The sequence below is a fragment of the Protopterus annectens genome, chromosome 2.part0 (genome assembly GCF_019279795.1).
Source record: "Protopterus annectens isolate FY-2018-M chromosome 2.part0, PAN1.0, whole genome shotgun sequence".
NCBI classification, from domain to species: domain Eukaryota; kingdom Metazoa; phylum Chordata; order Ceratodontiformes; family Protopteridae; genus Protopterus; species Protopterus annectens.
Window position 1 is genome coordinate 1,382,779,626 of NC_056728.1, and position 13,552 is coordinate 1,382,793,177.

The 13,552-nt window shown below is 40.5% G+C and overlaps 1 protein-coding gene across 21 annotated transcripts in view; it reads right to left on the reverse strand.

Annotated features, from left to right (window-relative positions):
• CAMK2D (calcium/calmodulin dependent protein kinase II delta) overlaps positions 1-13,552 on the reverse strand; it is a 1,797,486-nt gene that overhangs the window by 117,698 nt on the left and 1,666,236 nt on the right. The gene's annotated exons all lie outside the window — the stretch shown is intronic.

Sequence of the window (13,552 nt, forward strand, 5' to 3'; positions counted from 1 at the left end):
TGGGGTAATACCACTGATTTAAATGGGGAGAGGCATAAGGAAGGTTATAGGATGAAGGACAAGAGGAAAACAACACATGGCATTTCTGCTACAGGTCCAGCTCCATTTTTCAAGTTGCAAACAGCAAGAGTTCTGGCCATGTTGTATGAAGCTGCAGGCATCTGCAAGCAGCAGCTCATTACAAAGAACATGCTGTTGAGTCTCTGTACATCACTTCCATTACTTATGCCATTCAGTACGAAATGTTAAGAAATATCCCTAGAGCAGACTTCTGCATTTTTGTTATGCTGACAAAAAGACTGTTAGTAAAACAGACTTTGCGGAGAAACTCGGAAACTAAGTTGCATCTGTCTCCAAAAATCAGAATTATTTGAAAGGCAATACCAGTAGACATATTAAAAATACTGCTTTTGGTAATGGACAACTGTGCTTTGGCTAATAATGAGAAACTGGAGACTTGGCCGCTTCTATGAATATGCACTGTATTACTGGAAGAGAAACAGAAGGAGAGGTAGAGACAGGGAATGAGGCAGAAACTTTGATATACACATTGAAGAGTGAAGTTGCCTGGCAGCAACCTGGATTTTTGTCAGACTTAGTGTGCCTAACAAATCATGTGTTTCTTGCAAGTATCCTGAAGAAGGGGAAAGTACAGTTGTGTACACTTACCGTAAATGTAGATGTTCGAGTATATTCACTGTTGCAGTCATTACATTTGGGTAATCTGCTGGCAGGTTGCCCTCAGTCAGCTTGATTAACAAAGTCTTGGGTCCTGCGTTGGTTGCTGTCTCTTCTTCCATGATGTTAGGTCGTCAGGGGTATAAAACATGCAGCCGATGCCATTACATCAGTTTTTCTTGCCCCAGATGTCAGGTGCCCCAAATGGGGAGCAAAATATATAAATATATATAATTAGAAACACAAAAATATACCTCCAAACAAAAGCAAATACACCAAAAAGGCTTTTAAGCATAGTAAAAGAAAGAAGAGGTATAGTAAATGAAAAACAGGGGGTTGGAGGGAAGGTAACCAGGACTGCAACAGTGAATACACTCGAACATCTACATTTATGGTAAGTGTACACAACTTTACTATGGTCATTGTGTTTCACTGCTGCAGTCATTACATTTGGGTAGAATCCCAAAGCTAAGGTTGGGAGGATGGATCTATATAGGATTAGGAACAGCTATAAGGCCCTGCAAAACAGCAGTGGCAAAGCCAGCTCTGGATTTAGAGAAAATTGGTAAGTGATAATGCTTGGTGAAAGTATGCACTGAACTCCAGGTAGCAGCTTCTAGAATATCCCTGGTAGGAACACCTCCGAGAAAGGCTGCTGAAGTAGATGCAGCCCTGGTGGAATGAGATCTGATCCCCTAGGGGATAGGCTTTCCATGGTGCTTATAACAGAAATGAATGCAGTGGCTTATTCATTTAGAAATAGTTTGCTTTAAAACAGCCTTCCCCTCTGACCCTGCAGCAAATGCTACCAGCAGTTGTTCAGATTTTCTTTGAGATTTAGTCCTGTCCAAGTAGAATCTAAGCTGTCGGTGTACATCCAATGAATGCATCATCCGCTCTCCCTTGTTCTGTGGATTGGGAAAGAAAGTTGGCAAATGAATGGACTGATTAAGAGCCACAATGGATACCACCTTGGGCATGAATGATGGATTGGTCCTGAGTGACACCGTGTCTGCATGAAAGATGATGAAAGGCTCCACTGCCATAAGGGCCTGTAATTCAGATATCCTTCTAGCTGAAGTGATTGCTAAAGGGAAGGCTGTTTTCCAGGAAAGAAATTTTAAGGCTGCAGTCGCAGCTGGCTCAAAAGGAGGTAGAGTGAGTTTCTCCAATACAAAGTTAAGGTCCCAGGCAGGGGTTGGAGATCTGCTTGGTGGTCTCAAGTTTTTGGCCCCTCTAAGATACTGCTTCAGAAGAGGATGAGAGAAGAGGGGGGGGTCTGTGTTGTAATAAGCTGAAATGGCTGAGGCATGGATTTTTATGGAAGAAAAAGACAGGCCCTTGTGAAGCATCTCAGTTAAGTATTTAAAATCTGAGGTAAATTGGACACTGCTGTGCTCATCCCTTAAGACTGATTCCAGGCACAGAATCTTTTCCATTTGTCAGCATAAGATTTTCTAGTACTAGGTCTTCTCGCCTCCAAAATGACATCCATCACATGTTTGCTGAGGGATGCTAAGGAGGAATTTAAGTGATTAGCCAAGCTGCAAGATTCAATGTTTGGAGCTGAGGGTATGGAATTTGGTTCTCCTACTGAGACAGTAAGGAAGGTGTCTGAGGCAGGTGCCACGGAGTAATGTGTGACTCACTGCGCAGGAGAGGGTACCAGTGCTGGTGAGGCCAGTTTGGAGCAATCAAAATCATTTTTGGTTTCTCCTGTTTGACTTTTAGCAGAACTTTGGAGAGCAAAGGCAGAGGGGGGGAAGGCATAGACCGATAGGCTTTTCCAGCTGAAGGACAGAGCATCCACTTTCCAGGCTTTTTTGTGATGAGTTCTTGTGCAAAATTTGTCCAACTGTTAGTTCTGGGGTGAGGCAAAAAGATCTATGTCTGGGCTCCCCCATTTGCGTGTCAACATGTTGAAAATCCATGGTTCCAGTTTCAATTCATGAGAGTCCGTAAGATTTCTGCTTAGTTCGTCTGCCAGAACATTCTGCTTCCTGGCAGGAATTGAGCTTATAGTTGTACTTGGTAGCTCAAAGCCGTGTCCCACAATGCCATGGCAAGTCTGCAGACGGGTTAGGAATGTGTACCCCCCTGCTTGTTTATGTACCACATAACCGTGGTGTTGTCAGTCTTTATCAGTAATTGTCATGCATGAAGGTAGTCCTTGAAGGCTGTCAGAGCATTCTGTACAGCTAGCATTTCTTTTTGATTGATATGAAGGTGCATTTGATTTGGGCACAATTTGCCCTGAATACCCTGCCAGATGAGCCCTAATGCATAGTCTGATGCGTCTGTAGTTAGGGTTTGGGTGGCAGGGGGTGGTGTGAATAGCAGTCTCTTGTTTTGGTGGCAGGCCTCTGCCCACCATAGGAACTCTAGGCACAGGCAAGGTATGATAGGAATCATTGTTTCCAGGCTGTGACAATGTTGACTCCATAAACTTTTTAAGTACCACTGAAGTTTCCTCATAGGCAGTCTTGCATATGGAATTAGAAGAATGCAGGAGGCCATGAACCCCCAGGCTTGCAGTATTTGCCTTGCAGATAGCAGGGTTTTTGTGGCCACCTGTTTGAAGTAAGTCACCAAATGAATTTGCTTTTCTGGCGTAAGGGATGCCATCTGGGCAGTTGTATTCAAGCTTGCACCCAGGAATGTAATCTTTTGAGAGGGCACCAGTTGAGATTTATTTTCGTTTATGGTGTACCCTAGACAGGTTAGAACTCTTTTTACAAACGCCAGATGTTTTGGAAGATAGGCCTGGTTTTCTGCCTGAATTAGACAATCGTCCAGGTATGGATATATTTGAATATTTCTTTGCCTGCAAAATGCAATTACTGGAGCCAGGCACTGTGTGAATACCCTGGGCGCAGTAGACAAGCCAAAGGGCAGTGCAGAGAACTGACAATGCATGCAGCCTGCTTTGAAGCATAGGAATCTTCTGCAAGATTCCCTGATTGGGATATGCAGGTAAGCCTCTTTTAAGTCCAGAGTTGCCAACCAGGCATCCTTGCCTAGTATAGGAAGTAACTGGTGAAGAATCAGCATCTTGAATTTTGGAATGTCCAGAAAGGTATTTAGAGTAGACAGGTCCAGAATTGGTCTCCATGATTTGTCTTTTCTGGGTACCAGGAAAAATCTGGAAAAGAAACTTTGTTCCTTTTCCTCTTCTGGTACTAGCTGAATAGCCCCCATGTTTAGGAGGGAAAGAATTTGTTTCTGAGCCTCTGCCCACTGAAGGTATGGCCACCCATTTGGAGTTGGCAGCGTGTGGAAATGAAATTTGTATCCTTGGGACACTATGTTTAAAACCCATTTGTCCTGGATTATAAGTTGCCAGTTTCTTGAATGAAGAGCCAGTTTGCCCCCCAAAGGGGCGGCTAAGAGGTAAGTGCTTGTTAATTTATTTATTATTTTATTTTATTTTACATTTGTTGACCGGGCTAGTCTAGCTGGACAAATATCCGTTTTCAGTAGAGGCCCGGGGAGAAAAGCTCCAATTACAAGAAGTAAACAATCATTAACAATAAAAATATTAAGCAAAATACAATAAGTACAAAGGTGGACTTATGTATAAATTAATGGAAACAAAAAGAAAGCAGAACAACAATTTTTCAGAAAATAGTTGGTTAATAATAAATTACAAGGTAAGCAACATTCAGCAGTTAGATACAAAAAAAATTCAAGATGTGATAACATGGTGGAGGGAAGAAGAAAAAAAATGTTAGAGACATTCTCAAAGATAAGACTGTCAAAAGTTAAAAAAAAGTTGTTTAGAGGGACAGTTGGGCAAGGGGGGGGGGGGGAGTTGGGAGTAGTGGAGAAGTAATTTCAGTCAGGATTAGCACAAGGACACAGCCATTGAGTTTTAAGATGTTCTTTGATATGTCTTTTGAAAAGGGATGTAGAGTCTAGGTTTGTTATTTCCTGAGGTAGTTGATTCCAGATTTTCCCGACAGAATTTGAAAATAATGAGTCCCCAGCTTTATTCTTTGATTTAGTTAAGGCTACAAGGAGTTTATTAGCTGAGTTAATTTCAAAGGGAAGTCATTGAGACTGTTTACCATAGGGTGGTGCCTTGTTGTTTCCAGATTTGGAAGTGGAAGCACCTCATTGCTTAGTTCTGAAAGTCCCTTGGGACTGAAACCTGGTGCTTTTGGAATGTCTGGGTTTGGCCGTAGTGACTCTGGAAGGAGCTGGAAAGTACCAGTTCTTAGTAGGCCAATGCCTACTAAATCTAGGAGGTTGCACTTGTAAGAAATCTTTCACAGTTTGCATAGATTTATCTTTATCTTCCATCTTTTTTAGAACTTCTTCAGCCTTATTGCCAAATATGCGGTCCTGCTGTAAAGGAGCATCCAAAAGTTTTGCTTTAACATGATCAGGCAGATACTGCTCCTTAAGTCAAGCATGTCTTCTAAGCACAGACCCAGTAACAGCAGCCCTGCAAGAGGCCTCTAAAGAATCAAACCCACATTGTAAAGTATGTTTGCCAACTTGTTCAGCTGAATGCAATAAATGCTGCAAATCTTTATTCTCCACACAGTCAGAAATCAACATCATTTTCTGTTTAAGCAGTCCCATGATATGCTGTTGATATTTTAGCATATGAAATTGACAGTTTAAAGCCCTGATTGCTAAGGTTGCAGAAGTATAAACCTTTTTACCCCATCTATCCAGCGCCGTGGAGTCCCTATCAGAAGGGGTAGGATTTTTAGCAGTAGAAGCCTTAATGCCCCTGGGCCCCTGAGAAATAGTTTCAGGGTCTGCAACAGGATTCTTGAAAAGGAATTTGTGGGAGTCAGGAACCCTGTAGTACCTGTCTGGTTTGGAGGCAGGAAATCAGGGGCCATACTGGATTCCGAAAATACATCATCAACAATATCTAATACAGGAGGTATAGCCAAAGGCCTATGCTGAGGAAGAAGGAGGAAATCCCTAAGCCTCTTTTTGGATTCAGAGAAATCCTGACTTTCCCAGTGGAAATGCTCCCTTAAGGTATGTAAAGTTTTCCCAAAAGAGAAATCCTCAGGTGGAGAAGCAGAAGGAATGTAATCTTCTGCATCAGAGTCCTCATAAGTAGGTAGGGATAAATCCAGATCATTAGAAGAGTCAGAAGAAACAGAGTCCTGTTCAGAAGATTCATAGTCAAATTCAATCCTAGGCCTCTTGGAGGAGGAGTTGACTACCCCTGATTAGAGTAATTAAATCTTCAGCCATTTTGATCAATTGTTTTTTAGGCATAGGGGCCTGAACATGTGGCCTGGGCGTCGTTTTTTTAGACATAGATCGAGATTTAGGCCTTAACACTGAAGTTGCAGTTGGTTTAATATGCAAGTCTGTAGGCTTGAATACACCCTCAGAAGTCGGTGCCTGCTCAGCGGCTCCAGACCCATCCAAGGTAGAGACATCTGTGGGTTCCATATGTGAAGTATCTTGCGGCATACTGGACTCCGAATGGGTCTCAGTAGAGGCCTGCGAATCAGAAGTAGGGGGTATCAGGGGCTGCAAAAGCACCTCACTGAGTACCGGCGAACTGGCAACTGGCTTAGGAGAGGCGTCGTTGGCAATTTTGGACCTCAACAGCTTGTCTCTGTCTTTTTCTTTGCCGTTTTTTTGGTATTCCGGTAGTCGGATGGCTAACCGATGTCATTTCTGGATAATTAAACCGAGAACCGAAATATTTTGAAGCACAAATGTACTGACGACGGATAGTGTGCTGATTAGATAAAGCACAAAACCGACAGCAAGGTATATCGTGGTCAGGGCCTAGGCAAGGAATACAGTACAAATGAAAATCCTTATGAGGTATTTGCTTTCCACAAGTAATACAATTATTAAATTTACTGACATCGGTAAGGAGCAAGAAAAAGTTTCCCCAATGGGGTACTTAGCTTTTAGTTGAAGACTTCGGTTCTGAAACTCAAAAATGAAAATTTCAGGAGTCGGCCGACCGGCACTTGCGAACTGCTTCTGCTTCGGGCACCACGTGGCAAGAAAGTCTGATGTAATGGCGTCGGCTGCATGTTTTATACCCCTGACGACCTGACGTCATGGAAGAAGAGACAGCAACTGATGCAGGACCCAAGACTTTGTTAATCAGGCCGACTGAGGGCAACCTGCCAGCAGATTACCCAAATGTAATGACTGCAACAGTGAAACACGATGAACATCAAGAAAAGCAAGCCATCTGTTCTTATGAATTGATCCTGCACTTCCCTCACAGTTCTCCAGCTATCCATGAAGAAGAAATGGGCATAGCACTCATAATCCCTAGGTATTCAACTTTGCCAGAAAACCCAACAAAAATGTCTCACATGGTTGAGGTAAAGTGGCTTTTATGGTTTTGGAAGAGTGAGCAGCAGAGAAAACAAACCACAACCAATTTTACTACTGAGACCTTTTTTACAATACTTAAAATATGTCACAATTAGAACTGTGATGCTTCACAGCTTGAATTAATGCAGCAATTGATATCAAATAAATTAATGTCATAACAAGTAATTTATAACTGGCCTAATAACTGATGAATACAGTGGAATGACCACAATCCACTCCTAGGCACCATACCCTTACTAATAAGCTGCACAATGAAAAAGGACTATCTCACAACAGTGGATACATGGTGACTGAAGGAGAGTTTGTTATCCACATGAGCTCCCAGGTCCCTATCTAATCAATTTTCAAGGGTGTGTTGTTGATTTGAATGGTACAGGGAATGTCAAGCTTGCCAAAAGAGGCTATTATACATTGTTTAGTATTTAGTTTTAGTCACTGGTTATTACACCAGCTATTTGTTTGGGAACCACCCTCCTGCAGGATCTTGCTTTTCTCTGGAGAGTTTAGAATGGCACCAAGGTTACAGTCATCTGCAGACTTGGTCAGCTGCAAACCCTTTACATTAACTTTGACCTTCAAGAAGCAAATGCCAAAGAGGAGTGGCCCAATGACGGAACTCTGGGGTACACCTAATGACAGGTCTTTTGGAGGAGGTAACAACGCCTGCCCTAATTTCTTTGATTCTATTTGGAAGCCAATTTGCTATCCAATGTGTTGCATAGAGATTAAAATTTAGCTGGAAGAGTTTATCAACAAAGCCCGTGTGTGGGATGGGGTCAAACACCTTTGTGAGGTTTAGAAATATGGTATAATTCAATTTTCAAAGAGTTCAACCAGATTAAGCAGGCAGGATCTATCCTTGACAAAACTAAAATGGCTTGGGTCAAGAGGTTAACCATGTGCTTATTTTTTAATTCCATAATGATCCTCTACATGGCTTTATAAATTAGACTGATCACACATGACTTTATAATTATCCAGGTCCATCAATACCCCACATTTGTGCAGGGAAATGACTGCTGCTGTCCTCCATTCATCCAGCACAAAGCCTGTTCAGAGACTGTTACTGAATACGCTCCACAGGGGGTAGGATAGGCCCTGTTTCAGGCTGGTTAGTAGGCTGCCTGATATGTTATCTGCACCCAGAGAAGCAGTGTTCTTGACCTTGGAAAGTACTCTGAGGTCTTGTTCTTGGGAGATTTGAGGGGGGTGTAGATTCAGATATGTGATCCTGGAATGTAGGAGGCTGAATTTAGATCTAAGTTTATGTGCTAGTAAACTAGCTATGTCCTCAGGGTCTGAGTATGTAATATCATTTACAAATAGTTATGTGCAGTGCTGGGCATTGTTTCTGAGGTTTCTAATATAAAGTTAGCTTTATGGATGTATTTTACCTCACATCTAGCTTTGGTCGACTGGATCAAGGACTGGAGTTCCTTATTAACTTTAGCTAAAGAGTTTTTGACATCTCAATAGTAGTATTTATTATTGTGTGCAATGATTTTTTTTCTTTTATTGTGCAGCTTGCTCATATTTGGGTTCCACTATAGGGGTTTACTTTAAATTAAGCACTGTATTTGCTTTGAAGGGGAACAGATGCATCCATGCAGCTATTCACATGCGTGTATAATTTGGTGGTAATAGGTTTTTCATATGTACTGGGGTCATCAGATTAAACGGTAATACTGACTTTAGCCAGATCATCACTCAGTTTTCTTAGTATCCTTCATATAACTGCTGAATACAGAGATATTCAAAAATGCTTCCGGGTACAGTCTTAAGGAGAATCTGACTGATTTTGGTCCAATTTGACAAGGGAAGAAGTTACAACTAGTGGGGATAGATGTCCCATACCAGTGAGGACCAAGTCTAGGATTTTGAGTCAACTAGTTGGGGTGGGGACTCACTGGTCCGGAAAGTCTGGACTTATGAAGTCCAGAAATTCTGGGCATACATGTTACCGAATGTATGTCCCTCAGCTGCTAGAGGGGTGGTTGAAGTCACCCAGAAAAATGATGCTTGGCCTTATGCATATGGACTCCATACTAGTCAGGAGGGTGGTATAGGCCAAGGGAGGTATACAGTGGATCCTATAGTTACATATGATGTGATATGGGGTTTTGTTACTGGTAAGTTGGCTTGGAGGAGTTCTTGGTCATTATCTTGTCTAATGTGCTTTGAGGTGAAATTTTGTTTTATAAATATAGAGGCACTGCCACTTTTAGTGCCTTCATCTAGAGCTGTGGGCCTAAACAAGTTGAAGGTGTTGAAATCCCGGACTGACGTGGTGCTCTCAATGGTCTTGAACCAGGTCTCTGCGATGATGCATACATTGATGCATTCCAGAGTAAGCAGTATCTGTAGGGAGTGAAGACTTCTGTTGAGGCTGCTAGCACTGAGCAGAAATACCTTTACATTATTTGGATTTGTTTATTTAGTTGGAAGCTTTTGAAGATTGACACTGCCTAAAAATGGCACTATGGGGTGAATAAGGTCTTGCGCAATATAAAAAAGCTTTATGAAGATAGGTGCGGGACAGCCCTGTTAAAGTATTTAGGATGGTCTACCATCTCCTAGGCTGATATACATATACTGAACCTCCTGTAAATGACACTGGAACCTAAGGCAGTTGTTGAAGTCAATCTTTTGTTAGTAGTGCGGCTTTATTCTCCGTGATGGTAAAATGCTGCTCAAGGCTAGATGAATGCCTATCTCAGCCACATATTCTGAGAACTCCATCACATCTCTCTTCATATAAGTCCAGGGAGGCATGTTTCAAGTCGTTTACTCATACTTGTACTATGACAGTGTCATAGACTTGATAGCTGGCAGGTACATGGGCAAAAAGAACATAGGAAAAAAGAAGACATTATTATAATTTAGCACTTCTGTAAATGCAAGTGCAAAATAAGCAATGTTTAATAGAAAGGGTTCTTTTGCCACCACCTTTCAGCTAAGCAGCAACAGCATTTGCCAGACTGTGTAAATGCCATGCATTTTTTTGTACTATACACTTCCACTTTCTGAAGCTGCACTTTTAACCACAGCTTTCAAGTCATGTGGTTTGCATATGTTCCTTTGGTGTCTTTAAAAGCAAGACTCAGTGATGCAACATCAGTCTAAAATGTTTCTAACAATCCACCTGTCAGATGTATCATGAAAGTCATTACTGCAACAAATGTATGAATGGAGGTACCCCAGTGTGAAAGGGATAAGTGATAAGATTTGGCCAAGTCCAGCAGCCTCATATTTATCCATGCCTCTTCCAAGTACTGCATAACAGCATGCAGTCAGACCTACAGATATGTGGGAAGAAACTAAACAAAAGATAATACAAAAACTGAAAAACTGAAAGTTTTTGTTCATGGATGTGGACAGTAAGATACAAACAGTGAAAATGTTTTTAGTCCCGTTACCTTTTTATACAAGTCAGGCATATTTTTATCAACCAGAGGAGATGTTGTGGGCAGCAATTATTAAAGAGTTGAAGGAATTTATATGGAAGGGGAAGAGGGAAAGAGTTAAGGGGGGATAAATTGATCCTCCTAATAAAAGAAGGTGGTTTAGGACTACATGATTTGAAGGGGCATTTTAGAGCTGCGCAGTTATGGCTCAAATATATAACATAAGCAGACGGTTACAATCCAAAGTGGAAGAGGATAATAATGAAGTGGGGGGGGGTTCAAGAAATAAGGAGAGAGAGAGTGGGATTTTGGATGCAGTTCCCTAAGGACAATAACAACCATACAGAATAAGCCAAAAATGGGAATGGACAAAGGATATTTTGTCAAAACAGATGACTGCAAGTAGGGATACAGAAAATAGGCAAGAGGGGGCTGTAATTTACTAAAGAAAACTGGCAAAGGAACTAAGATATCGGAAACAAATAACTAGAAAGGGAAAGGTAACAGAGTGGGATGAGGCCAAGTAGTAGTTTGGACTGCAGGTTAAAGCCTATTAGGGATTGATATCAGACTATAGGCAAAAAAAAAAAAAAGGGAAAGGGAAGTCCTAAATGAAAGACCTGCTCTGGTAGAATTACACAAGCTGCTGTTAAAGGGACAATTCGTAGGGTATATAAAATATTGCATGATAACTTTACAAATCCTCAGAGGAAGAAAGAAAAGATTGGGAGTAAAGACTGGAAAGCAATTTGTAATGGAACAATGGGAGGACAAGCATTTGTTTCCAAGTATGGAACAAAGTCTAGAAGGTTTAGGATTGTGCAATTAGTTGGCAGACTTTAAAACTTCCATGCAGAGTACTTTGTGAGAAATAGTGGGGAGAGGACGTGGATGTAACCAAAGAAATGATTCTTTTGAGCTAGGACACAGGATCTGAATTATCTAGACATAGTAAGGCATTACGTTTAATTCTACTGGCTGTCAAAAAAGCAAATACTAGAAAATGGAAGTGAAAATCTAAACCAGCTGTATTTGAAGTATTGAATATCATAAATAGATAAAACAATTGTAAGTGGGATCCTTAGGGAAGGGATTGATTAACTCACAAAGAAATACATGGAATTTGTGGGAATAATACCTGCAGAATAATGTTTATGAGGAGGAGCGAGGTATAAGTACTTTTTTTTTGTAAATATTGCTAATAGGGGTTCTACTCCTGAGTATCTTATTGTTTTACAAAATTGTTCTTGTACTTCTTTGTTTCTCTTACCTTGTATACGAGTTTTTTATTGTTATCTAAACCATGTATGTACTCTGTTAACTTCCTTGGAGCTTTTCTCCCCAGGACTCCACTGAAAACGGATACTTTGTGTCCATTAGGATTTAGCCTGGTAAAATAATGTTAAAATAAATAATAATAAATAATTAAGAGAAGGCAACAATCAGTCAATTTATGTTATGTTGGACTGAATGACAGTCGTTATAGGTTCATAGGTGTATACTAGGCTAATGATCACCGAAAAGAAAGAAAACATATATGTAATGTATAATGCACATAAATTAAAAATAATTTCATATGGCTTGTTTTCTTTTCTGTTAATGTATATGTGCCTATGTCTTAAGTGACAATTTAATAAAGGTGTTAAAAAATATGAAGTAGCCAAACGCTAGCAGATGTCACTGACAGAGGCTAAATATTTTTTTCTTCTTCTCACAGTAATGTTGCACTACATAATGAGAAGATTAATTCTGATATTCCGGCATCTGCTCTATACTACAGTAAGCAGAATTCAATTTTTTGAGAAATTCCTACATCTTTACACACACAGGGGAAGTGCAGCATTCTCTACTTAAATGTGTCACAGTTTTCCGAATTTCATGGAGGCTGAAGTAAATGCAGTGCATGTAGCCAGCTTAACTTTGCAAATGTTGATTTTGTTGGACGAATTCTATAACTAGCAGGTTATACGAGTACAAAATGCACAGTGTTCAGACCAAATTTATCAGCTATGGGCCTTCACAGTACCCATACTATTATCAGACACTATGCATTTGGCATGTTCAACTCAATGCTACTTGGTGGCAAAGTTTAACAGGTTTACCATTTATTTACACTTTTTTGTTGACCTGGTTAGCCCCACTTGGCCAATTGCTTCTTTTCTGGGGAGACTCAAGGTAGTACTCATACCGACTAGGAGAAGTTTGGTAAAGGCGCCAGGGAACATCCCCCTCTCTTTTCAACAAGTACCATGGGAACTTTCATATCCACTTGAGCTACCACCGACTCAGGCAGATGATGCCCTGATTTAACATCTCATCCAAAGGACGACACATTTGGTAATCCCAGATAATTTGGACTTTTTCAGAGAGAAGCCAGTGAGTATGTGGCAGTAATCATTCAGGAAAGGTTTGTTTGTGATTAGTGGGTGCATGATAAGAAATAAATCATGGGTAATTTTTGTTTTTGTTTGTTTTATTATTTCAACCCTTGGAAGATTAAACAATGTGAAGACCATAATTAAAAAGCATGTGGACAGTGGCTGAAGAGTTCAGAATCACTAGTCTCCATAAACAATAGCAACGTGGGACTTCAAATATCAGAAGAAAGTTTTTAGCATGGACCTAGCTATTTCTTAGAAGGAAGGTAAGGGGATGTAAAAAAACAGCACCTGTTAGAGGAGTTTTAGGTGATCTACTAAATTTCATTACATTAGTCATATGTGATTGCCATCTTTAAATCTAATATTTGCTCAGATATTACTTTAGCTAATTGAGTTATATAATGTTGCATATGTTTTACTAATTTTGATGTATTATCATGTTACTAGTTTCTCTGTTTTGTGTTTGTACACCTGGCTGGACAGAAAATGGTCCATGTGATCAGTGCTCTATTTCAGTCAGCAAATGTAAATAAATAAATACAACAATAAATGCATCACTTGTACCAACACAACTGATGTATGAAGTTAAACACCACTACTGTACCATTCACTTACTAAATAATGATTACTGTAACAAAAAAGGCTGCATCCATGAAGATGGCTTCTCCCATTAACAAGATGATAGTCACATATTCAAAGCAATCAAAAGCAGAAACATGAGTCTGAAAAATTCAGTAGCAGGGGCTG